General features: G+C 38.4%; 1 protein-coding gene across 3 annotated transcripts in view; it reads right to left on the bottom strand.

The window, feature by feature from the left end:
• Window positions 1-23,109, bottom strand: part of LOC109793741 (uncharacterized) — a 62,903-nt gene extending 39,794 nt beyond the window's left edge. For 2 of the 3 annotated variants that reach the window (XM_083070173.1, XM_083070174.1), the window contains exons 1-2: window positions 22,878-23,107; window positions 22,660-22,780 (exon numbers count right to left, since the gene is read on the bottom strand). The gene's annotated coding sequence lies outside the window, so the exon portion shown is untranslated. Of the gene's footprint in view, window positions 1-22,659; window positions 22,781-22,877 lie in introns of all 3 variants that reach the window. The other variant, XM_083070176.1, reaches the window with a different exon arrangement.
• Window positions 23,110-23,160: the final 51 nt, after the last annotated feature.

Below are 23,160 nucleotides of genomic sequence, written 5' to 3'. Positions count from 1 at the left end.
GGTTTCATTAATTGGTGCGAAGCTCATAAAGCTGTTTTCGGGGACTCCAATGATTGAAAATGTTAGAAATAAATTAATGGTTTGGAATGGTAAACATCTATCATTTGGTAGGTAAATTATATTGCTCAAGTCTTTTATGGTGTCTCTCACGGTTTATTTCCCTTCCTTCTTCAAGGCTCCCTCGTTTATTATATTTAACAACTTGAAAAACTCTTTCAACAGTTTCTGTGGGAGTGGGAGGGGAGGAGAGGAGAAAGTTGCATTTACTCGGAGGAATTTGGGGGTCGGAGATACAAAATTTGAGTGTTTAATAATGTCTTGTACCACAAGTGGTGGTAGAGGATTAAAAATGAAAAAGAGCCCTATGGTATAAAGTATTATTTTACAAATATTAGAAAGTGTGTTCCATTAAAATGGATTGACTTGTTGTGGTAAAGAAATATTGTTGAGGGAAATGAGAAAAGGGCGAAAAAGCAAAAGATTAGTTATAAAAATTTGGTTAAGAAGGCTGAGAAAAAGTTAACAACATCTTTATGGAAGGATTCTTGGCTGGAAGGGGGAATATTAGTTGATAGGAACGCAAAATTATATTTGATCACAAAAAAAAAAGAACTCTTTAAAGTTTAGTTGTTTAGAATTATTTTATGTTGAGGTTAAAAGTTGATTTAAAACGAGGGAATGTATATGAGATAGAACTTGAACATCATAAGTTCATTTATCAAAGTTTAAGAGTAGTTTTTAGAGATAGGCTCCGGAATTGAAGGAATTTTTCTTTTCTTTCGACTTTAGTAGGGTAACAATATCTTTCCCTCTGAGTTGCTTGTGTGTTAGCTAAGTTGAGATTCGAAGTTGAGGGGTTGAGAATCAGAGGTTAAAGTTATCGTATGATGAGTTCTCCTGAAGTCTTGTTTTTTATTGTTTTCTTCTTCCTTTTCTTGTTTATGAAAGATTCGAGATAAAGGAAGCTTGTAGTTTAATATTTTATGTTGTGTATGCTGATTTTTTGTTGTGATAGTCCTACTTTGGATAACCTTGAAGTTAAATTGAAGGATTGAATCTTGGTGTTCTATGTTTTTGGGATTTCTTGGTGATGAAATAAGAATTGATGATCTTAGATCATGTTAGTGTTGCATGTGGTAATTCTTGTGAAATTTGAGTTATTTAAGATGTATATATGTTTGTAGACCCCTAAAATTGTCCGGGTCGGAAATAAGACTCGAGGACCCTCAAAGATCGAAGGAAAGTCAGCCAGAAGGACTCCTAGAAGACCAAAGGATGACAATCTGTAGGTTTAGAGGTCTTAGAGAAGCAAAAAATAAGAAAATAGGAGGGACTAAGCTCAATACGGCCTGTTTAGAGCTCAGTACGGCCTGTATTGAAGTTTTGAACTTCAATATGGCCGTACTGAAATCAATACGGCCGTATTGAAGCTTTTGAATCTCAATACGGCCGTATTGAATTCAATACGGCCGTATTGAAGTTCAAAACTTCAATACGAGCCGTATTGACTCCAGGGCCCGTATTGCGCCTATTCCCTATAAATAGGACGTCATTTGGACGTCATTTTACACTTTTCCACACTTCCTTGACTCTCTTCTTGAGTATTCTGGGGTTTTTGAGCAGTGTTCTGCCCTAGGAAACTCTCTAGGAGTCAAAACCGACTAGATTCTTGAATTCTGAGCACTTTGCTTGAGGATTCAAATTGGTCGAAGGGAAATCATTTGATTTCCATAGTAAAATTTTTATTCTAGGAGAGCAGCGAGCGGGCTTGTAGAGTGAGGGAACGCCAAAAAGCTTCCTAGTTTCTCTTTCAATATATAAGAAAGCACGCTTCAAGTGGTTTTCCTTAAAATCCTTCCTTTTACTGCTTTCTGTGTGTTGCATATTTAAATTCTTTATCATGTAGACATTTAATTTATAATCGCTTAAATAAATAGGGGTAATTTAGTAATTTTGTACTATTATTTAATAAATAATCCGTCATAGGGAACCCTAATGGGGCGTTGTGGGGGTGCTAACACCTTCCCCGCACGTAACCGACTCCCTTACCCAACTCTGGTTGTAATGGCCAAGGTTGATTTTTAAATCAATTGCCTTATCCCTTTTTCCAATGTTTTGAGTAAAACATTGGTGGCGACTCCAAAGAACCCTACCTTTTGTGAAAACCACTAATCCGTGGAGGGTCTCGCTTGAGATTAATATGAATTAGCGAATCATTTAATAAAATTGTTAGTTCGACAAGGTCTCAGTTTGAGAATAAGCCGTTCTAACAATCCACCACTTTTCAAAATTCAAAACGAGTCCAACCATCGTAGCGACAGCCAAGGCCCGTTTCGGCCGGTGGCGACAGATGGCGACTCCGCTGGGGAAGCCTCGAGAGTCAGTCCCATTTAGTGATGGATTATTTTTAAAATAATAGTTTAAAATTACTTCATTACCCCTTACTTGTATGATAACATGCTTTATCTATTTGGCTTTAATAACTGTTGTATGTTTAATTTCCGCAATTGTTTGAAATATAAATTGCACACAAACCATTGCACACAACAGTTCCCTCTATACCCGGGGGCATGAGTGGCAAGCCATAGGGAGTGGATGTTAGTACGGCCGGTTGTCGAATGGGGCTATAGGTGCCCGTAGACCGTTGTCGGAAAGCATCACTCAAGGTGATAACCATGAACTCGAGTCCGACAGCGCGTTGGAACTTTCCATCGGCTTATGACAAGAGGAATTGGGTCCCTATAATGGGGGCACCTTGGGGCCTCAGACCGGTGAGAACAGTTAGAACCACCTTGAATATGCACTCTTCTGCAGGATACCCCTACCTCGTGATTCGCTCGTGACTGTTCGTGGATGAGTGAATTGTTTGTGTATAGGTTTATGTGATATTGTTTGTGCATTAATAATAAACCTCGTGATAAGGTCTAAAGAATAATCCTCATGCATAAAAAATACCATGACATGAGAGGAAAGACCATGTGTGAAAATATAATAAAGTGAGGAGCATATGCATCATTATCAATAAGACATCATGCATCCTCATAAATCACGCATTTTAGGTTCACCAATACCTCTTGACATGAGTAAAAGAGACCCATGACTATTGAGATTCTCCGTTAGGGAGAGATCATAGGCAAAGAAGGGTGGTAAACCTCCGTCTTAAAAAGGCAGCGCCTTAAAGATGGAGGATTATCAAACTCATATCAAGAGCGTATTCATCCCATAAATAAACTAATTAAACATTCATTTTAGAAAGTGGCTGGTCATCTCTCTGTCCTCACACGCGCACAGAAAATCAAGAAGATGGACGCGCTGGAGGAGCAGAATAAGAAGCTTACGGCCGAGCTCTCACAGCTCAAAGAACAAATGGTGCAAATGATGGAACTCATGCATCACCATAATGTCCATGGATCACACCACAGCGACCATGAGTCCCATCATGGAGAGGAGGAAGGGGACCACGAGGAAGAACTTGTGCCTCCGCGAGTTGTACCCCTTGGGGCGGGGATCATAATTAAAGAGCCCGAGGTTTCAAAGGAACAATTTCATGCTCTTGAGGATCGGCTAAGGGCTATGGAAGGGCATGATTTCGATATCAAAGATGCCGCCGACATGTGCTTGGTGAGGGACATCCAATTCCCTCCCAAGTTTAAAGTACCAGATTTTCCAAAATATGTGGGATCGACTTGCCCGAAAAGTCATCTCACCATGTACTGCCAAAAAATGGCTGCATATGCTACCAATGAAAAGCTCTTAATTCATTGCTTTCAAGAGAGCTTGGCTGAAACCGCACTCAATTGGTATATGCAGCTGGATGGAAATCAAGTGCACACATGGAGGCAGTTGGCCGACGCCTTTCTCAAGCGCTATAAATATAATATCGACCTAACACCCGATAGGTCCGATCTTCAAGCCTTGAGTAAAACAAATGATGAATCATTCAAGGCGTACGCTCAACGATGGAGGGAGTTGGCGGCACAAATAGAGCCCTCGCTGTCGGATAAGGAGACGGTGTCCTTGTTCATAAATTCGTTGACCGGTCCCTACTATGACAAAATGATAGGGAACACGACAACACTCTTCTCGGACATCATCACCATTGGAGAAAGGGTGGAACAAGGGCTTAAAAGTGGGAAGCTAGCTAAGCCTTCCCAACCATTCGAAGCTAAGAAGGCCTTCGGGAAGAAGAAGGAGGGAGGAGTCAATGCCATAACCATTTCTTCATCTTCTTCCACTTCGAAGTCAGGAAAGTCGCAGTATAACCCTGTGAGGAAGCTTGATAAACTTCCGACCACATATAGCGACCTCTTGCCGAAGCTAGTAGAAGCGCATCTTCTAGCTTATGTTCCACCAAGGAAGATGGATCCACCTTATCCCGAATGGTACAAACCACAAGATAAATGCTTATACCACTCGGGAGGACCAGGACATTCAACGGAGAACTGCAAAGCTCTCAAATATAAGGTCCAAGACCTTATTGATGTTGGGTGGGTGACCTTCGATTCGACAGCGCCCGACATGAGCAAGAATCCTCTACCAAAGCAGGAGTAGAGAATGGCAAGCCACGATAGGATCCCTCCATATTTTTCTTTCCTTTTAGGGACTCATGATCAGTACCCGAGATCATGAGAACCTTTTCATGTAAATAAGGGTCTTTTGTACACATTTTAATACATATCAATAAAGAGGCATTTTTCACACATTATTCTCTCATTTGTTCTCTTCTCTCTCTCATTAATATTAATAATTCTAAACCTAAACAGAACCAATAAAACAATTATGTCTGTGATTGTTCGCTCCGACCGGGATCCGAAAGTGGAAGGTGAATGGGTTGAGTTGGACAGTGATGAGGAGACCATTTCTCCGGACTTGCAAAGACTGCTAGATCAAGAGGCTCGTCTACTCCAACCGCATCAAGAGAAATTGGAGACCGTAAATTTGGGGCAAGGCCAAGAGAAAAAAGAGATCAATATTGGAACCCATATCAGTGATGAAATAAGGGAGCAATTAATCCAGTTGTTAAGGGAATACAAAGACGTATTTGCATGGTCATACCATGATATGCCCGGTTTGGACTCTAGTATCTTCGAGCACAAATTACCATTGAAAGAAGGGTTTCGACCCGTCAAACAGAAGCTCAGGCGAGTCAAGCCCGAATGGTCTTTAAAGATCAAAGAGGAGGTGGAAAAACAATTAGACGCGGGATTCTTGGTTGTATTTCAGTATCCCGAATGGCTGGCTAACATAGTGCCAGTCATTAAAAAGAATGGAAAGGTTAGAGTTTGTGTTGACTACAGGGATCTTAATCGTGCCAGCCCAAAGGACGATTTTTCCTTACCTCACATTGACACATTGGTGGATCATACAGCCACAAACACACTCTACTCCTTCATGGATGGGTACTCTGGGTACAATCAAATCAAGATAAACATGGAAGACCGCGAGAAGACTTCCTTTATTACACCCTGGGGTACTTTTTGCTATAGGGTAATGCCTTTTAGACTCAAGAATGCGGGTGCCACCTATCAACGAGCAATGGTGACATTATTCCACGATATGATCCATAAAGAAATTGAAGTATATGTGGATGACATGATTGCAAAATCGAAAAATGAGATGGACCACATCCAATATTTGAGAAAGTTGTTCAACCGGCTTCGCAAGTATCAGCTTAAGCTAAATTCGGCTAAGTGTACTTTCGGGGTTCGGTCGGGTAAGCTTCTCGGGTTCATCGTCAGTGAAAAAGGCATAGAGGTGGACCCTGATAAAGTAAAGGCAATAATGGAAATGCCTCCTCCTAAAACTGAGAAAGAGATCAGAGGATTTCTCGGCAGGGTGAACTACGTCGTGAGGTTCATTGCACAGTTGACCGATACTTGCAAACCAATATTCAGGTTGTTGCGCAAAAATCATTCCGAATCTTGGGATGAGAATTGTCAACAAGCCTTTGATAAGGTCAAACAGTGCTTGGCCAATCCACCAGTATTGGTGTCGCCTGTCGAGGGAAGACCATTAATCCTCTATTTGACCGTGCTTGATGAGTCCATGGGAGCTGTGCTAGGACAACAAGACGAAACAGGAAAGAAAGAACGAGCCATCTACTACTTGAGCAAGAAGTTTCTTGATTATGAAACCCGCTACACGCCATTAGAAAAGACATGTTGTGCGTTAGCATGGGCAACACAACGGCTCAGGCAGTACATGATAAGGCATACTACTTGGTTGGTTTCCAAAATGGACCCGATCAAGTACGTGTTCGACAAGCCAATAATCATTGGGAAGATTGCTCGATGGCAAGTACAATTATCAGAATTTGACATCATACATGTCACACAAAAGGCCATCAAAGGCAATACCTTAGCTGATTACCTAGCACATGGGCTGACCAACGACTACCAATCCCTTCAGGATGATTTCCCCGATGAGCACATAATGAGTATACAACATGAGGAGCCCAAAGATGATGCATGGACCATGTATTTTGATGGAGCCTCCAACATGCTTGGACGAGGGATTGGCACAGTGCTAATCTCCCCACAAGGAAAACACATCCCCATAACAGTAAGACTCAACTTCGACTGTACAAACAATATGGCTGAATACGAGGCTTGCGCGTTGGGAATCCAAGCAGCTATCAACAATGGTATCCTAAAGCTCAAAGTGTTTGGTGATTCGGCTCTAGTCATCTACCAACTACGAGGTGATTGGGAGGTCCGAAATCCCAAATTGATACCATATGTTGAGCACATCAAAGATCTGACACAACTCTTCCAAAGTGTCATCTTTGAATACATTCCAAGGGAGGAAAATCAGTTTGCTGACGCTCTTGCTACGCTCTTGTCAATGTTCGCCTTGGATAATGAGCATGAAATGCCCATCATCAATATCGGACGGCATGATAAGCAAGCGTTCTGCCTTCTGATAGATGAAGCTGTTGATGATCATCCATGGTTCCATGACATCAAACAATACTTGACAAAGGGGGAATATCCTGATATGGCCAGTGATAATGACAAGAAGCATATCCGAAGAAGGGCTATGAGATTTCTGTTAGTCGGCGAAACCCTCTATAAGAAAAATTATGACTCGGTCTTGTTAAGATGTATAGACCAAGCCGAAGCTCAAAACTTGATTAAAGAGGTACATGAAGGGGTTTTCGGTACCCATATCCCCAGGCCGACAATGGCTAAGAAGATCCTCAGGGCGAGATACTACTGGTCGACCATGGAAAAGGATTGTTACCATTATGTACGGAAATGCCATAAGTGTCAAGCATACGCCGACAACATTCATGTTCCACCGACCCTGCTCAACGTATTGGCTTCACCTTGGCCATTCTCAATGTGGGGCATGGATGTTATTGGACCCATTGAACCAAAAGCATCCAATGGACACAGATTCATCCTTGTGGCCATTGACTATTTCACCAAATGGGTAGAAGCAGCATCGTATGCTCACGTGACTCAAAAGGTGGTAACATCCTTCATCAGGAAGAATATTATATGCAGATACGGTATTCCCGACAAAATTATCATTGATAATGGATCTAATTTGAATAACAAGATGGTGGAAGAACTGTGCCAAGAATTCAAGATCCAATACCACAACTCTTCCCCATATCGGCCAAAAATGAATGGGGCAGTCGAGGCAGCCAATAAAAACATCAAGAAAATAGTACAAAAGATAGTTGTCTCATTTAAAGACTGGCACGAGATGTTGCCCTTCGCTCTCCATGGTTATAGGACTTCCGTGCGCACATCTACAGGAGCTACTCCATTCCCCCTCGTCTATGGGATGGAGGCAGTTCTACCCGTCGAAGTCGAAATACCTTCTCTAAGGGTAATCATGGAAGCAAAACTTTCCGAAGCAGAATGGGTTCAAAACCGGTATGACCAGTTGAACCTTATTGAAGAAAGACGGTTGAATGCCATATGCCATGGTCAAGCCTATCAGAAAAAGATCAAAAAGGTTTTTGACAAGAAAGTCCACCCTCGAGTCTACCATGAGGGAGAGCTGGTAATGAAGAAGTTGCTACCAGTCCAAAAGGACAAAATCGGAAAGTGGGCCCCAAATTACGAAGGACCATACATGGTAAAGCGAGCCTTCTCAGGAGGAGCATTGATCCTCACGGACATGGATGGAGAAGAACTTCGATACCCAGTCAATGCTGATGTGGTAAAGAAGTATTATGCTTGAAGACGTTGCTTGCATAAGCCTGCTAGGATGAAAACCTGAAAAGGGCGTCCTAGGCAAAAGTTAGGGCAAAATAAAAAGCCCGCCAGTACAAGGGTACTAGGCAAAACAAAGGCGAATCTATCCCCGCTAGGATACGTCCTAGGCAAAAATTAGGGGCAAAAGAATAAGACACAAATAAAGCAAGCAACGATCACTTAAATCGAAAACCGAAAGGCAATTCATGTGATTATCTTCTAGAAGCAAGCGTCTTGCAGTGTCTACACTCCTGACTCAGGCATATCACCCGAAACAATTAGGGGAACGCAAGGACAACAATTACAGATATAATTGTTAAACCTAATGTATATAAGCTTACCTTGGCCAGCCATTCTTCATAAATTCTTTTTGTATATCTTTCTATAAAAGCATTTGTGAATGTCAATAAAATATCTATTCATTTCTTTTCTCTCTTGACCATGTGAATATGCCTCTAAAATTGGTATTGTATGAAATTCCTTTAATAATCAGTCAATAAAGAAAATTGGAGGGGTTCCTATAAAATCTGTAAAACTCCTGCGTAAAAGGCTCACGAAAGTCATCCTTCATGTCGATAGCAGAAATTCCTCCAAAAGAAAGAAAGAAGGGAGAGCCATTCATTTCTCTAAACAAAATAATTAACTCACATTTTTGTGCATCATACACACACATTAGTTGCACATTCAAAGACCTTATCATAAGGCAATCACATAAAAATAGAAAAAATAGAAATTTGCTTGTGTATGACAACAACATACAGGAAAAACCAAAATCAATAAAAGACAAACATAAAGATCCCCATTGTACAGAATATTTGAGCCTGGAGAGGCTTACCGAAATAATACTCCCATCAGAATATTTGAGCCTGGAGAGGCTTACCGAAATAATACTCCCATCAGAATAATTGAGCCTGGAGAGGCTCGCCGAAATAATACTCCCCAGAGATATCTCAGCTTCCACTCACGGGCCAAATTCCCCAGTGAAAGTTATCAAAGCAAGGTCAGCAAGATTCCCCAAGGAAGGTCTGATCATCCAAACAGAATATCCAAGTCAAAAGGACTTAAACCTCCCCAGCGGAGGATAGCTTTCCAACTCAAGCGGTGAGTGAAGCTAAGTCTGAAGAGGCTTTCTAAATAATACTCTGGGATATACAAACTTCAAATCCCCAGTCGCATACCAAGAGGCACCCCTTCGAAAAGCAAAAATCAAAAGATCAATAAACTATTCCCCAAGTGGAAATCGGCTCTCAGCCAAACAGTGAACATCAAAATGATCCGCCTAACAGAAGAGGCCAATCAAAATCAACAGTCAGAATCCCCCAGCGGATGACAGCCTACACAAAGGCAGCAAAAATCAAGAAATCAAAAAGAGTCACCCGAATAAGGACAACCGGGATACTCCACCAACGTCGAAAGGACGTCAGCTAAACATAAGGCATCGCTCATCTCAGAAAGAGCATCTTCGTGTCTACACCCCAAGGAAACAGAAATTCCTTAACGGGTACCAACAACGCAATGCAAAGTTGGGACACAAGAACCTATGAGTAACTGCACATCCCCTAGACGGATCCCTGCGTTATCCAGCCCTCAGCGGCATCAAAATCAAAAATCGTCGAAGCAGCATCGTGGACTGTGGAGACAAAATCATCTCAGAACCCTGGAGAGGGCAAACTCAATCACCAAAGTGTTCAGAAAACATGGAGGTGTACAACTTCCGGCTCGGGCGTCGAGTGAAGTTGTGTCTGGAGAGACCGTACTCGCAGCTTCCGGCTTGGGCGTCTAGTGAAGCTAACCCTGGAGAGGGCAAACTCAGTACCGAAATGTTCAGAAGACATGGAGGTATGCAACTTCCGGCTCGGGTGTCGAGTGAAGTTGTATCTGGAGAGACCGTACTCACCCTGAAGAGGGCAAACTTAGTACCAAAGTGTTCAGAAGACATGGAGGTATGCAACTTCCGGCTCGGGCGTCGAGTGAAGTTGTATCTGGAGAGACCGTACTCACCCTGGAGAGGGCAAACTCAGTACCAAAGTGTTCAGAAGACATGGAGGTATGCAACTTCTGGCTCGGGCGTCGAGTGAAGTTGTATCTGGAGAGACCGTACTCATAGCTTTCGGCTAGGGCGTCTAGTGAAGCTAACCCTGGAGAGGGCAAACTCAGTACCGAAGTGTTCAGAAGACATGGAGGTATGCAACTTCCGGCTCGGGCATCGAGTGAAGTTGTATCTGGAGAGACCGTACTCATCCTGGAGAGGGCAAACTCAAGTACCGAAGTGTTCAAGAAAACATGGAGGTATGCAACTTCCGGCTCGGGCGTCGAGTGAAGTTGTATCTGGAGAGACCGTACTCACAACTTCCGGCCCGAGCGTCGAGTGAAGCTAACCTGGAGAGGCTACTCAACCAATTTTCCTCCGGAAGACACTACAAGTCGGAAGGATGGCTCATTCCCCGGACAATTGGGTCAACTCCTTTACTTGTCAACCGGTACACTAAAAGGCCGTTTGACCAAGTAAAGTGGGGGCAGCTGTAGACCCCTAAAATTGTCCGGGTCGAAAATAAGACTCGAGGACCCTCAAAGATCGAAGGAAAGTCAGCCAGAAGGACTCCTAGAAGACCAAAGGATGACAATCTGTAGGTTTAGAGGTCTTAGAGAAGCAAAAAATAAGAAAATAGGGGGAACTAAGCTCAATACGGCCTGTTTAGAGCTTAGTACGGCCTGTATTGAAGTTTTAAACTTCAATACGGCCGTATTGAAATCAATACGGCCGTATTGAAGCTTTTGAACCTCAATACGGCTGTATTGAATTCAATACAGCCGTATTAAAGTTCAAAACTTCAATACGGGCCGTATTGACTCCAGGGCCCGTATTGCGCCTATTCCCTATAAATAGGACGTCATTTGGACGTCATTTTACACTTTTCCACACTTCCTTGACTCTCTTCTTGAGTATTCTGGGGTTTTTGAGCAGTGTTCTGCCCTAGGAAACTCTCTGGGAGTCAAAACCGACTAGATTCTTGAATTCTGAGCACTTTGCTTGAGGATTCGAATTGGTCGAAGGGAAATCATTTGATTTCCATAGTAAAATTTTTGTTCTAGGAGAGCAGCGAGCGGGCTTGTAGAGTGAGGGAACGCCAAAAAGCTTCCTAGTTTCTCTTTCAATATATAAGAAAGCACGCTTCAAGAGGTTTTCCTTAAAATCCTTCCTTTTACTGCTTTCTGTGTGTTGCATATTTAAATTCTTTATCATGTAGACATTTAATTTATAATCGCTTAAATAAATAGGGGTAATTTAGTAATTTTGTACTATTATTTAATAAATAATCCATCATAGGGAACCCTAATGGGGCGTTGTGGGGGTGCTAACACCTTCCCCGCACGTAACCGACTCCCTTACCCAACTCTGGTTGTAATGGCCAAGGTTGATTTTCAAATCAATTGCCTTATCCCTTTTTCCAATGTTTTGAGTAAAATATTGGTGGCGACTCCAAAGAACCCTACCTTTTGTGAAAACCACTAATCCGTGGAGGGTCTCGCTTGAGATTAATATGGATTAGCGAATCATTTAATAAAATTGTTAGTTCGACAAGGTCTCAGTTTGAGAATAAGTCATTCTAACAATCCACCACTTTTCAAAATTCAAAACGAGTCCAACCATCGTCGCGACAGCCAAGGCCCGTTTCGGCCGGTGGCGACAATGTTGATTTAAAGGTTACATATGATCGAATTTTTAGTGAGAAGATGTTTCTCCGTGGTTGAACCTTTTTTTCTTCCCAATAAGGGTTTATGTGCCCAATGCATGTTCTTGAACTGAACAAATTCTACCCAAAATTGTGATCTCACTCAACAATAGATGTGTCGTCCAATGAGAGATTGATTTTGTGGTTAAGCTCACCCAATGAGACATATCATGCTTGGTGAAAGGACCTAAGAAGATCCTGATTGCCCAACAAGATATGGTCACCTAGCAAAAAGATCCATAGAGTGGGTATATCACTCAACGAGTTCTTGTCCATAAGAGTCTAGTTGGTCGACGAGCCAAAAGGACACCAAGCGAGAAAAAAATACAAAGTGCTTTCTTTCCTGAGGAGAGTAGTGTAGCCTAGCGAAGAGCTCCAAAGAGCTCATCTTGCTCAATGAGAATACTCTCGCCCAATTAGAGCCCTATTTCATATGTTTTATGTTTAAGGCTTGAATTAATGTGTTGAGATGATAAGTTGGTTTATTATAAAGGTATGTTGTATTAGGTTGTATGATTGATGAATCATATTGCAGAAAGTTGAAAATGAAGTAATGTGAAATTGTTTAAGTTGAACTAGAAGTCGTTCTAAATGTTGTATAAGTTGAGATATTTTGTTAAGTTGAATTGTGTTGTGTTGTATTGTGCATGATGTATGTTGATAAGTTGTGTTGTGAACTTAGAACTAGAGGAAATAATTTTGTTTTTTAAAGTCAAAATATCTCATTGTGTGGATATGTGTTGTGGTGTTTTATGAGTCGAATGTTGAAAAATCCTTCTTGAGAGAGTTGACTCTTAAAATGGAGTGTTGTGTCACTTTTAAGTCCTTAATTGGTACCATATGGGAACACAATTGAACTATATTGGTTTAGAACCAATTGAGTAAGGTATGAAATTGAAGGATAAAAACATTAAATGATTATTGGAAATATGTGCAGTATTTGGAGGATAGTTGACAGGTTAATTCTATATAGGCTTAATTGATGCATACTAATGACGTGATAGACTCACATCAAAGTTGGTTTATTTGTGGCGACAATAGTACTATACTTTCATAGTCTAAATGGTGAAATCCAATAAATCAATGTTGTCTTAACAATGGATTAAAATCAATGTTGTGTTGTATGGCCTAAATATGAGAGGCTTAACATTAAAGTGTAGGTCTTGTTGTGTTGTGATTTGGTGGGATCAAATCACTTAGATTACTCAGTTGTATTGTAAAAGGTTGAAAATGCATGATTGCATAAAGATGTTGTGTTGTTAAGATGTTGTATTTAAGATAATGTGTTGCTAAGTTGTTAAGTTGCTAGACTGATATGTTGTTAAGTTGTATAATATGTTGTTGTGTCGTAAAGTTGATAAGTTGTTATCTAATATAAAGATGTTGAGTTGTACTCATGTTGTGAAGATGCTCATATAGTTAATTGATTTCTTCTATATTTATATGGTGTTTTCTTTACATATAAGTTTACCCTTTTTTTTCATGTTGAACTACATTGATCATATTTTATCGAAACAGAGCAGGATTAGGTTGGAAGACTAGTAGGATGTTGTGCCATGAAGGAGATGACGTGTTTTGGTGGAGGTTGTCTGATACAACTAGTAGTTATATGTATTTATACTATTGCATGAATATCCAGATATTGTTTGTATAAGAATCTTAGTTAGACGAACTTATGTTTTCGCTACTTAGTCGTTGAACTATAGTAAGTGTAGAAACTTACTGCGTCCTTACATGAGATATATAAGGTGAAACTTGACAAGTAGACTTCATAAGTTAATAACTCAAGATTTCTAGAGAAAAGTTAGAGATAATAACCTAAGATGTTGCATGAAAAAACTAAAATAGATCACTTAATTTTTGTTATGTTGCGTGATGTTAATGTTATACTTGTTTTAGTGTAAGGCTTATGATCATTACACATTGCATAGAGAGTTGTTCAAATGAAAAAAAAAAGATATAGGAAGAGAGGTAGAGAAACACATGAGTACAATTGATATAAGATTGAGTCAACAAGATAGATGGGTGTGGAACGGGGAGCCTAGTGGTGGTTATCATGTCAGGTCACCATATAAAAGCTCATGTATTTAGCTGGAAATTATTCTAAATAGATCTTCCCCCAAGACCAATTTATTTTAGAGAAAATTATCCCTAATGATTCATGTGTTGTCTTTGTAGCGTAGAGGGGGAGACTACAAAGCATATCATCTTAAATTGTTTTGTAGTTGTGAAGGTATGACATAAGATGTTGCTTTGGTGGAGGAATTCAAGCTCCACTACACAATGAGCTTTGTATCCATTTTACACAATTTATTGAGCTGTTAAATTACCCTATAAATAAAGTTGATTTTTGGTGTATAATATGGTTTGCTATTATATGCATATTATGTAAGAGTAGATATTTGGTGGCTTTTTTAGGAAATGTTACTATTGTGGAGGAATTGGTGGAGCAAATAAAAGTTGTAACATGGCTTTGGGTTAATAAAGCAAGAGAATACAATATTAATTCCCTAAAAAGTCTAAGGCAAAAGCTTAGTCAAGTCAAAAATATGTGCATGTATGCCTAATTTTGATGTGATGAATTGTGAAATCTGAAAGATGTGAACTTTTTATGAACATGGGATATGAGTTGAGCATTGAGTCTTGTATGATATACATTATGTGTATAAAAATTTTTTTATTTGATGGAGTATGGTGAGGAAAATGACACCAGGAAAGGTCTCCTTTGTGTGAGCTTGGGGATTGATGACTTTGGGAACATTTAAGAACCCTAGTCCTACACATTATGAGCATGGGGTGAAGCTTGTTGCAACATCGCTATATCGATATGCTCTTATGTATATCCCCTTATTGTGGAGTGTCACAATGGATGAGTCACTACCATGCGCTTCTAGGATACCTTATGTGAGCTTACAGACAATGATGATGTGTTTTTTTAGCACCACATACCTATAAACTAGTAAAGTTCATGTCCATTGCATTTGTTTGAATTATGAATACTATAATTGTGTTAATAATTTTTTATTCATTTACTTATATTATAATTGTTATAATTGTATGTTGTTGTTTGTTATTTGTGTGTGACTATTTGACACTATCTCACACCAATAGCTAGAGTGAGACATAAACTCATCCCCTTATTTACCTTATGATATGTATGTTTTGTAGGTACATATTATTATGTGCATAAAAGCCTTTTTTTATGTGGCAGAATACAAAGTGGAAAGCGATGTTAAGGAAGGTCTCTCTGATGTGAACTTGAGAATTCATGACTTTAGGAACAACTAGGTTTGAGAGTCTCAATCCTACACATTGTGAGCATGGGGTAAAACTTGTTGCAACACAACTATACTGACACATCCTAATGTATTTCCCTTAGTATAGAGTGTCATGATAGATGAGCCATTAGCATCTCCTCTTAGGCTACCCTATGTGAGCTTACAGGCAACGATGATATGTTATATTGGTGTCACATGCCTATAAACTAGTGATAGATAATGTTTTCATATAAGATAATTGTTTGCATTTAATATATAAGAGTTAATTTAGTTTTTCTTTTAAAAAAAGAATTAGAACATATTTAAATATAAATCAAAAGTATTTTTAAAAGCCTCTTATTAAAATATTTAATTTTAGTAGCAAATTCTTAAAAAGCACTTTTAAAATTATGATTTAAATTTTGTTTTAAACTTCAATTAAAAGAGGCTCTAATCCACAACCAGTAATGAATAATAATAAGTTTTATTTTGCTGCACTCAATGATTTTTTTACGGTGATTAGCATTACTAATAAAAAAAATGATGAGCATTAGACAAAGTTTATATATATATATATATATATATATATATATATATATATATATATATTATATATATAATTTATGATATTCATTTTTTAATATATTTTTTTTGTTGTCAAAATTTGTTTTTGTTTCTCAATATAAAAATGTAAAATTAGTTAGTTATCATTGGATTTGGATTAGTTGAAAGGTTATTTATATTTTTAATTGATTGAATAAACCTGAATTTTCATCAAAATATTTGGTGTAATATTGTGTTGTGTTTCTATTGTTTATTTAATTTATGTTAACTAAATGATATATGATAATATGTTGTTTTAATATTTTAAATTTTTAGGACTTAAGAAATTTTTGAGAGTTTATTTGTTTAAAGTTGTTTTGTGTTGAGGTCAAAGCTGACCAAGTTTAGGGAAAGATATATAAGATTTTTTGAAAACTTGAACTTCATGGTTTCATTTTTTTTAGACTTTCTAGAGAGAAGTTTTAGAAAAATAGACTTTAGAGACAAAGGAGATCGTTCTTCCTTTTATCTTCATAGAAGTGCTCCAATCCTTCCCCAAACAACATATTTGAGTTGTTAAGTTGAGAGTCGAAGCTCATGAGTTGAAAATCAAAGGATAAAGTTGTCGTATAGTAAGAGAGCTTAGGGAGATGCATTCTTCATTGTTCATCATTTTTTCCCTCTTTTCTTGAATATTCAAGGTAAGGGAAACTTGTAGATCAATCTTTGTTTTATTGTATGTGTCGATTTACTTATTGGTTGTGAGGACCCTACTTTCTTTTTCCCCATTTCACCCTTTCTCACTTTAGCCTCACTCACCTTTCCTTACTCAAGACACTTTTTCCCCAAAACTCTCACACTTTTCTCTCAAATTCCTGGTGGTGATTTTTGGTGGCCGTAGGTACAAGTGGTGTGGGAGTTGATTCCTTGTCCGTGAACTGATTTCTCCGAGCTAATTCTTCTTCTCCGTTCAAGTTCTTTTCACTCTTCTCCGTTCAAGTTCCCGGAAGCTCGGAACCTTAACCCGAGGTAAGGGAAACTAGTTTTTTTCAGATGGATAGGCTGATAAGGGGGTCCAAGGAGCTCATTGATGTTTGATAGCGTGTAGATCTTGGATGTAATGGACATGAACTTGATTTGTGGGGTTTAGGGATTTTGGGTGGAATTGGGGTTTTTGATTGTTCATAGTTGCATGTGTGAAAAGATAGCATTTTTGAGAAGTTTGATGAAAATGTGGTAGTTTGATTGAATTGCATGTGGAACTTTTGAGGTTTGTTGTAGGTTTTGGACTGAATTTTTGAACTTGGTACGCTGTTGCTTGGCTTCGTGCTGAGCGCTGTTCACCGCGCTGGGCGCGTAGCCACCAGGAAACCCCATTTGGCCAAGCTCCCTGGGCGCAGTGATGAGTGCGTTGGGCACGCTTGAGAATATGGGTCTCTAGTTGGCTTGCGCTGGGCGCGACCTGGACTGTGCTGGGCGCGATACCTGTTGTAACTTGATTGTGGGATCGTAAGGCTGCGCTGAGCGCGGCCCCTGTCGCGCTAGGCGTGAGACTCCTTGGGAGTCCCTGCCTTGTGGGCGCTGGGCGCAATTAGAATTGCGCTGGGCGCGAGACCAAGGGAGGTCTCTGCCTTCCCCACTCTGAGCGCGGGTTTGGGCACGCTGGGGGCGTGAGACTCCTTGGAGTCTCTGCCTGGCCTGCGCTGGCCGCAATTGGTTATGCGCCAGGCGCGAGAGAACCTTGGGTGCTCTGGTTGAGTCTCGCCTGCGCTGGGCGCGCTGGTCCCTGGTGTTCTCTGGTTGCACCGCGCTGGGCGCAACCACGAGTGCGCCGGGCGTGGAGATGAGAAACTTTTATGAAATGAATAAAATGTGAAGACTAGTAGATGATGCTATTTGATTAGTGTTGAGTTGTAAAGTGGTGTATGTTACAAGTTAACCTATTGTGTGTGAAAGTTGTGCTGTGTTGAATGTTGATATTGGATGTTGTAGGCCGAAAGGCTGAGGTGTTGTAGGCCGAAAGGTTGAGGTGTTGTAGGAGATCTCCGAGGTGATATGCGTGACGACACATTGTGTGTGTGTGTTGGTAAAATGGGTGGCAATGACCGATCGAATGTTTATTGATGAATTATTGATAGTGGTAATCGTTGTTAAAGCTTAAAATTTCTCTATATGTTGTTCTTTTTATACTAGCTTACCCTTGTTGTTTCCATGTATTTGGACTGCGATGATCATACTTGTATGGGAGCAGAACAGGGCTAGATTTGTGGATGGAGCAAACTCGTAGCTGGCAGATGGCGGGGAGTCTTGCTGGCCGTTGTTTTGGGTGTTAAGCCAATGTATGGCTATTTTGGATTGTATTTTGTTTTGTACGCCCTAACTCTAGTCGGATTGGGACATTTGTATATACTTATATTCTAGATCCTATATTTATATACTCGTTTTATTCTGTCTAGTGTTTTCGGTGTGCCTTGGTTGTGAGTGTAATGGCTTGTCGGGTCGTTACATTGGTGGCTTTGATTGTTGAATTTGAAGAAGTAAAGTCTTAAAGTCTATGGTTTTGGGGGATTTTGTATAAATATGAGGCTTTTATTAACTTGTGTTGTTTAAAATGATGAATTTTAGTTGTTAATGTTGTATATATGTTGATTTGATGATTTCATGTTGAGTTATGTAGATTGATGATTGAATTGTTGAGAAGAGTTGAGTTGTTCATGTTAGGTGAAGCATGTTCTTGTTTTGGTTGAAGTTGTTGGGTTTGCTCGCATAGAGAGCCCATGGGGCTCACTCAAGCGATTTAGAGGTGGTCTCTAACTTGACTCACTTAGAGTACTTAAGCGAATTTTTGTTGCTTAAAGTAAGAACTCATTCACTTAAGTGATATGATCACACCTCTTAGGTGAGCTCTCTGTCTGAGCTCATTGAAAGGCGTGTTGTTATGTAGAGATGTGTTGTGTGTGAAGTCCCACATCGGCTAGTAAGGTGAACGAAGCATGCCATATATATGGGTGTGGATACCTTACTCTTGAGGACGCGTTTTGGGGTGGTGTTGGCCATTCCCGAGAACAAAGCCGTGAGGCCGTGGGCCAAAGCGGACAATATCCTCATGCGGGTTGCGCGGGCTGTTACATTTGGTATCAGAGCTGGGGCCCGGGCAGGTGTGCCAGCGAGGGCGCTGGGCTCCCCGAGGGGGGGTGGATTGTGAAGTCCCACATCGGCTAGTAAGGTGAACGAAGCATGCCATATATATGGGTGTGGATACCTTACTCTTGAGGACGCGTTTTGGGGTGGTACGTGTTGGCCATTCCCGAGAACAAAGCCGTGAGGCCGTGGGCCAAAGTAGACAATATCCTCATGCGGGTTGCGCGGGCTGTTACATTGTGAATGCATGATGGATGATGTTGAACTGTATTGTGAACTTATGAATATAAGAGAGATGTTATTTTAAAAGTTGAAATATTTCATTGTGTGGATACATCTTGTGGTGTTCTAAAAGCCCAATGGTAGAAAAAAAAAACCTTCTTGATTATTATTGTCTCTTGGAGTATAGTGTTGAGTCTTCTCTAGGTCTTTAGTTGATATTGTATGGGGATCAGGTCAAATCATATTAGTTTAAAAGTGACCAATATAAGGTATGAAGTTGATGGGTAAAATTTTTAACTAATTACCAAAAATGTGTAACGACACATAATGATGTTGTATTGTTAAGTTAATATGTTGTGTTAATAAGTTATATTCTAAGTTAAAAGTTTTCTACATTATAAGTAGTCATGTGTTATGTTGTGATATTATTTACTTGGGTTGATATGCTGATCAGTATTGTTAAGATGAAATTTCGTTGTATGTTGTGTTGTTTTGTTGAAGTTATTAATATATCTAGTTCATTATGTAACATTCCCAAATTTTATTTTTATGTATTGAGATTATTAGAAGGTTTATCATATTTTTATATACGTATTTTATTATTCATGTATACGTATTTTACTATTCACATATATGTATTTTACTATTTACGTATACGTAAATTACTATTCACGTATACGTATTTATGAATAGTAAATGGCTGATAATTAAGGGTGGCTGCACGAGAGAGAGAAGCAAGTTTCAATTTTATAATAAATTTGAATATAATAATGAATAGTGCATAGTAACTTATAATATTATTTTAATGAATAGTGCATAGTGCATAGTAATTTCATAATTTCTATAAATAGGAGCCTAAGGATTCTGAAAATTCATAACTTAAAGAAGGAAAGTTTAGAGAGAAGAAATTCTAGAGAGATAGAGAGGGAAAATAAGAGAGGAAGTTCTGCTCTAGTTCCGGTCCCGGTTTAAGAAAAAGAGGAGGAGGTTCTGCCCAAATTTCTATTTATCCAGGTACGGGAGAAAATGTGATTATTTATATGTAGAGTACATGAGGATATTGGGTAGAATTTCTTAGGATCACGTTTAATTTATCTGAATGGAAGGCTAAGCCTCTTGTTAATTTATAATTTGGAACTTGTCTGAATGGAAGGCTGAGCCTCCTTATTTCCCGTTATTTCTTTTAAGTTTCCTACTTACTTGAGAATTTAAATATATCATGAAAATATAAATTGATTCCTAACTAGGAGGCACTGCCACCTTTACTGGAATTAATTTATATTTCCTTATTATTATCTGTATATATAATTTATAAGTTGGAATAATCATTCTACTGAAGATATAAATTGATTCTTAACTAGGAGGCACTTTACTGGAGTTAATTTATATTTTATTTATTATCATCCGTATATATATATATATTCATATTTTTTCACTATATTGTAAGGAAAATGCGGTGAGTTAGATTTTGGAATAATTAGGGATTTTACTGTTATTCTATTAACTTTCATGTTAATAAAGGTTATTGCTATATTACCTGTTAAGAATGAATGATATTGATATAATATGCTTGAGGGGTATGTAAATCCTACTTTGTTAAGTTTATTTGTTGTATAGAATTATATACGTATTATAAATAATAAGATGAGATGTTGTATGATTGTGATATGATTGTGATTGTGATGTCTCACATCAATGACTGGGATGGTACGGCCCTGTGTAAGTGGTGATATAGGGAAGGCGTGATCCTAGCATGGTGTGGGATGAGAAAGACAGTTAGCACCACCACTTATGTCAATTATGGCAGCCTTGACATAGGGTTAATTGCAATTGATTGTATTGATTGTAATGTGATTGTTGTCACTCACACTAAAGGATTAAGGATGATACGAACCCTGGGTGGTGGATACTTCAGGGACGAGCGTACTCCTCGTAATATCAGGGATGATACGAACCTTGGGTAGGTGATGCTTCAGGGACGAGCGTACCCCTGGTATGGTGTGAGTTGAGTGAGGCAATTAACCCGTATCACTTGTGTCAGATATGGCGAGGTCTTGGCATAATGTTAACTGTGATATTGACGTGTTTGATGGATTGTGAAAATGATGGATAATTGATATTTAAAATCTATATATGCTTGTATACATTATTCTGTGATGTGTTTGTATGTACTTTGCATATAGATAATTTTTCTTTTCTCACCGTATAAATTGTGGATATTTTAGGTGGAGGAGATCCAGCTACAAGTAGCATATGAGTTGCTAATCTTTAAATTCTGGGAATGCTCTGATAGTGTGACACCGGGGCAGAGGATTTCTAGGAGGATATATATGTTTATGTGCATTTGGTACTGTAATATTATTATGAAAACAATTTGTAAAACTCTTGTATTTTATATATGATATTTCTATGTGGTTGTTTCAAATTTCTCATGTGAACCCTTTTGATGTAATTGAAAGATTTATTACAATATGTGTTGGGGTAGTAAGGATGTCACACATTACTTTTATATTATATGTTGTTTCCTTATTTATGAGTTTATCCTTACTTTTTTTTTTTTTGTTGGAGTACGTTGATCATATTATTATTAGAGGAAGATAGGACTAGATTGGAAGGCTCTCTTGAAAATTAGCCATGTTAGAGATGACTCTTTCTTTTGTAGTGTTGTTCTAAGACAACATATGTATAGTTGTTAATTGACTAAAAAATTAGGATCATTATATTTTGTAATCAAATATCTGTGTGTATAGGATTTGGTTATAATCCCACTAAGAAATTTTGTTTTTTATTTTTTTTTTTATTTTTTTTACATATATATTGTTGCATAAATATGTAGGGATTACTTGCATGATAGTTCTAGGTTAAATTATATTAATGATTTTAACTGTGTTATAATTGTGTTATAATAATAAGTATGATGAACTGGCTAGGTGTTACATATGACAAATTAATTTAATTTAATTTCCGGGTCAGAGTTTTAAATATACATCCCGATAAAGTATGTATTTACTACCAGAAATTATTATATATTTTAGGATCACAAAAAGTATCATGATTTCAAAGTATTTAAATTCTTAACATAAAAAAGTAATTAGTTACTTTTAATTATATGTTATGTACATATAGAAATTATTTAATTAATATTATGTAATCACTTAATAATCTTGTAAAAGGTATTACCGTGTTACACTGTTTTCTAATAAATAAAATTAATAATTGATAATAAAGATAATTATGTAAAATTATAGTTATTTATTTATTAGTTTTTCCTTAGTAGTTATAAAAAGAAATTTCTAAGTAATATTGAGTTTTAAGATTTTGGCATATAGTAATAGTAATGCAGTTTGAATCTGAAGAAATTACTCCGATATCCTTCACCGTTTGGAAAATCAATCATGATAAATTTATACAAATGATAAACAAAGACATGTATAATACCGTAAACAACTTACTATAAAACATGTAGTGAAGTAAATATAATTAATAAAACAAAAGTAGAGCAGAAGATGAAGGAAAAGAAAATAGTTGTAAGAATATTTAGAATGTTATTACCTTGAATGAGGAAAGGTGTTATTCTTCAGCGGAGTTAGTAGTCCATTTTGCGATTTCTTATCTTCTTGGTCTTCCCCTCACATTTTCTTTCCCTTCGATTTGAAGCAGCTCACTTGTAAAACTAAATATATTTAGGAAGAGCGAGATAGACAGCTTAGAAATATGTTTACCTAATTAGCAAATGGATCCATGAAATATATATAAAGAAAGGAACAAACCTGATCTGAAATGAATGTAAGTTGAGATTTGTGTTCCCTTGTCACAATTTCAAATGGTGAGCAATGAAGTGAAAGTGATGAAGAGAGGGAAAAGGCAAAGATAAGTGGAAGCTGTAAGTCCCAAGAAAACTAATTAAGACCCAAGAGAACACTCTGAGAGAGAGAGAGAGAGAGCAACAAAAGAAACTATATAAAACAAAACTCTTCTTCACTTTTCCTTCGAACGGTTGCGCCGATGAGATCTATTTAAAGTGAAACGAGAACTTGGTGAATTGCTAGCCAG

Source organism: Cajanus cajan, chromosome 3 (genome assembly GCF_000230855.2).
Source record: "Cajanus cajan strain Asha chromosome 3, NIPB_CcT2T_4, whole genome shotgun sequence".
In the NCBI taxonomy this organism is placed as follows: domain Eukaryota; kingdom Viridiplantae; phylum Streptophyta; class Magnoliopsida; order Fabales; family Fabaceae; genus Cajanus; species Cajanus cajan.
This window is presented reverse-complemented; position numbering and strand designations above follow the sequence as displayed.